The sequence below is a fragment of the Pan troglodytes genome, chromosome 3 (assembly GCF_028858775.2).
Source record: "Pan troglodytes isolate AG18354 chromosome 3, NHGRI_mPanTro3-v2.0_pri, whole genome shotgun sequence".
In the NCBI taxonomy this organism is placed as follows: Eukaryota; Metazoa; Chordata; class Mammalia; order Primates; family Hominidae; genus Pan; species Pan troglodytes.
The window spans coordinates 189,022,463-189,026,919 of NC_072401.2; the positions used below are offsets into that span (position 1 = coordinate 189,022,463).

The following is a 4,457-nucleotide window of genomic DNA, read 5'->3' on the forward strand; positions in this document are numbered from 1 at the left end:
ATGCTATGCAAAAAAATTGTATATTTGAAATCTCCTAATATTTCTTATCTGTCAATATAGAAATATGGATGTCATAGAAAAGGCATAAATTAGAATAGAAGTTTTGCATATATATTTCTAACCTGAGTGCTTATTTATAATATGGAAATCGGTTTCTAGGACAAGGAAGAAAAGAGAAATCGCTTTTATTTAATCAGGAAAGTTTATGAAAGGCAGGAGATTCTGAGACCTCTCCATAAAGGAAAAGGAAGCTTCTTTGCAAACAAAGAATAATGATTCACTTCAGCTCTAGAGAAATGTATGAAGGAAGGGAGGAAAAGAGTTGAAATTCAGAATAAGAGTGTGATTCCATTACCTGAAGAGGCAAAAGAGCAGGAGGAAATTGGACAATCTAGGGTGGGTGAACTCCACAGTATGCAGAAGCTGGTGTTCTTGCCTGTGAGGGTGAGGTTATTTAAAGTAGTTCATCAGGGGAAGACACAGGGTATCTCCCAGGTCCACGGGAACTGGGGTGTGGAAATAGCGTCAACACTGTTCATTGAAATAACGTGTCAGCTGGAGGGGAATGGTCAGCCTGGAAAAGCAGAAGTAAAGTTGGTGGGAGTTCAGCACCATCTGAGCAGAAGTGAACCCAGAGGCCTCCCTAAAGCAGAATTCTTTCAGTGCAGCAGGATTGTTGCAGTGAGCTTACCCAACACCACCTTGATGACATTCACACTCATCACTTTTCCTCTCTTGCTATAAAAAGCTAATACACAGTCAGTGACACAGTGTTTGACCTTTCAGTTACCTGAACATCAGGAAGCACATGTTGTGGGTGGGGTGAGAAGGAGACAAGCCCTATTGTGCATATGCATGTTTATATTATCTTCTATACATACCTTTTCAGCATGCCAAAAGATCTTTCATCTACAGCTACATAATGTTGAAGTGTACAGAAAAGGAAGCTGAGATTGAAATACTGGAGTGTGATGAATGAACCCCAGAGACCAATGTCCCAAACATAGCCCAGTCTGCATCTCCCACATGAAGGAACCCAAGGAATGGGTAGGAATATTGTGATACTCCTTAAATCATAGTTAGGTAAATTATTCCAACACCTGCTACCTAAGTAGCATTTACCTATGCCTTTCATAGGAAAGAGAGTCTGCCAACTATCTATTGGAATAGAAAGTGAGGCAGGTGGAAGAATCTTATTTGTCAGTGTTAGATTCCTTTGCAATGACAAAAACACATCTATACAGGAAGAAAGCTATTTTATCCCAAATACTCCATGCAACTTTGTTTTCCTTTTGTCTTACTAGTCACATTTCCATATATCCCCACTTAAGTGACATGAGATGGATGGGTTTCCACAAGGATCAGCTGGAGGAGTTTCACATCCATCTGGCAAAGCTGCATGAAGATAAGCCTCGTGTTTTCCAGGGAACTGCATTGCTCTACAGAGGCAATGCCGAATTATTCAATTGCTTTATGAATATTTCCTCCCATTAACCTCTCTCTGAAAATTTGCTGATACGCATTAAGTGTCTCTTAACCAAAATGCTTGGAACCGGGAGTGTTTTGAATTTTTTCAGATTTTGGAATATTTGCATAGGCATAATGAGAACTCTTAGGGATGGGACCCAAGTCTAAACGCAAAATTCATTACTGTTTCATATGTATCCTATACACATAGCCTCAAAGTAATTTTATAAAATATTTTAAATAATTTTGTGCATAAAACAAAGTTTTGACTGTATATTGACTGTGATCCGTCATGTGAAATCAGGTGTGGAATTGTCCACTTGTGTTATCAAGTTGGTGCTCAAAAATTTCATATCTTGGAGCACTTCACATTTCAGATTTTTGGATTAGGAATGCTAAACCTATATTGCCCTGTGTCATGGGTCCCTAACACAATCCATTTACTCTTTACTTATTTATTTATTTATTTTAAAAATGTTTACTGAATTCACACTATGAGCAAGACATTGTTTGGTACAAAAGACCAAATTTGGTAAAACAAACAAACAAACAAAAAACATGCTCTTATGGCTAAGAAAAATAAGGGAGGAATAAAATGGATCTTAAGATGAGGAGGGTGACGAATGACAAATGTCACAATGAACATATAGAAGGTACTGTCACTTCACCTAGGGAAACTGAGAAAGCTTCCTTAGCTTTGGAGCCATGAAGGATGGCTAACATTTACACAGGCATAGGTATGAGTCTCAGTAGAGAGCCAAGAAGAGCAGGAGCCTGTTGTGAAAAGCAGTGAATTACTTATTTGGCTAGTGGGTAGGAGGCAGGAAAAGTAAACCTGAAGCCTTTGGGGATGTTTGCAGGTAGCTGTATCTATTGCTGTTTGGTGCCCAGAGTATATGACTGTGTGCCATCATTTAATAATGCTTTAGTGGAACATTTTAAAGTAGCCCCGCATAAAATCGTTCAACGTAAGCCAGATAATCCTACCTAGTTTGAGAGGCATTTCCAAACTAGACTCCTGGGCCAATTTGCCATATTGCTACATTGTGCTGGGGCTAGGATCTGGGCCAATATGAATCTAGCTTTCTTTAAACCAGTTATTATATCTTTGCATAGTGTGTGTTGCATCCTGGGCTGAAACTGAGCCTCAGAGGGAGCCTAAAAAAGACAGTGAAGAACAGCAAGGTCTCTAAAGTCAGACTGCCTAACATTTCAGTTCTGGCTGGAGACTCCAGAATAAGTCACCAACTTTATGCAAATATCACCTGTAAAAACAGGACAATAACAGCACCTGTCTCAAGGAGTCATTATTAGAAATCACTGAAGTGAGAGCTCAATAGATATTACCTGTGATGATGGCACTTGAGATGCTCATGGAGTTAGTCTGTTCTCAACATTGCTATAGAGACATACCGGAGACTGGGTAATTTATAAAGAAAAGAGGTTTAATCAGCTCATAGTTCTGCAGGCTGTACAGGCTTCTGTTTCTGGGGAGGCCTCAGGAAACTTACAATCATGGCAGAAGGTGAAAGGGAAGCAAGCCCATCTTCATAGGGCTGGCAGGAAGTGTGGGGAAGGTGCTTTTAAACACACTTTTAAACAAGCAGATATAAGGAAAATTCTATCACAAGAACAGCAAGGGGGAGGTCCACCCCCATGATTCGATCACCTCCCACTGGGCCCCTCCTGCAACACTGGGAATTACAATTTGATATGAGATTTGGATGGGAACACAGAGCCAGACCATATCATGATGTAAGGTGCTGGTAGTTTGGCTGACATTTCAAACAAACCCGGCTCAGGCCTAGGGTTTGCAGAGTCACATGGGCCTACTTGGGAAATTACAATAGCAGAGCAAACCTTCTAAATACATTTCACTTCCAGAAGCTGCACTTGGATGAAATACTGTCTCCTGAAGCTCTGAAAGTCCCTTTTCTGTGCTGCTCAAGGAAGCTCTAAAGACAGGCTGGTTCTGTGCTACTCCAGATAGCTCTAAAGACACGTTTGGAACAATGACCCATAAAATGTCCATACATTTTAGGATACTAATGAAGAGCAATACTGGTCCAAAGTTCAGTGGTCAGAGTATGGGTGTGTTTGTTTTATTTTAGAACATCTGTATAGCATTTTCATTGCTTATACAATAGCAGGTATCTTCAGTATTATTTAAATTGAACTTCTAAACCTTCTTTGACAACATACCACATATCCATTTATACATACACACTAAAAATAAGAGGGTGCATCCTTAATTTTAAATCAGTTGCATAGATTTCATTGTATAGATATAATTAGTAATTTTCCTGTTTATTGGCATCTCAGTTATTTCCAGGCTTCTACGAGCAATATTATCATGAATAAATTGTATGTATGTTAAAAAATAATAAGCTCATTCTTAGTCCTTGTTGAAAAAATTTTGTGTTACTTTTATGAGTAGGATGCAAGACTCAGACAAACAAGGCCTAGGTAGCTCATACTTTATTCTTTTTGCAACAACTTTTGAAAGGCTTGGAATATTCTGGTTATAGATGAAAGATGCTGTTATTTGCTATTTCTGTTCTTCTCCAAGTGAAGTTCTAATGAAACCATGTGTGGAAGAAATAAATCACTGGAAGGTCAAGAAGCTTCAAAAACAAAGTTTGAACAAGTTCCTGGTATTGTTGCTGAGTGTTAAATATTCTCAACTTATCATTTGCTCTTCTAGCTGCAGTTTTGCACAAGGAAGACAAGTGGGAGCAATTAAATCCTGCACCACTCCTCTTGAATTCAAGGCTGAGCCATTTGGATGAAGAAAATTGGGGAACAGGAGCAAAGACCCTCACTGACTGTGTTCTTTTTTCCATGAATTAGAAGGAAATTTAAGAAAATCACTTTGATCATTTTTCTACCTGTAATGTTAAAAACTGTAAATATTTTCTTTCATTGAGAATTCTGGGATACAGTAGCAGACTTGGTAAATTTTAAACCAAAAAATTTATCAGCATTTATTG

The 4,457-nt window shown here is 38.7% G+C and overlaps 1 long non-coding RNA gene across 1 annotated transcript; it reads left to right on the forward strand.

Annotated features, from left to right (window-relative positions):
* The first annotated feature begins 268 nt into the window (after nucleotides 1-268).
* LOC112208987 (uncharacterized) lies at nucleotides 269-1,542 on the forward strand. The gene is made up of 3 exons (XR_002943671.1): nucleotides 269-396; nucleotides 916-1,047; nucleotides 1,305-1,542. It is a non-coding gene; the product is annotated as an uncharacterized LOC112208987 (long non-coding RNA).
* The last annotated feature ends 2,915 nt before the right edge of the window (nucleotides 1,543-4,457 follow it).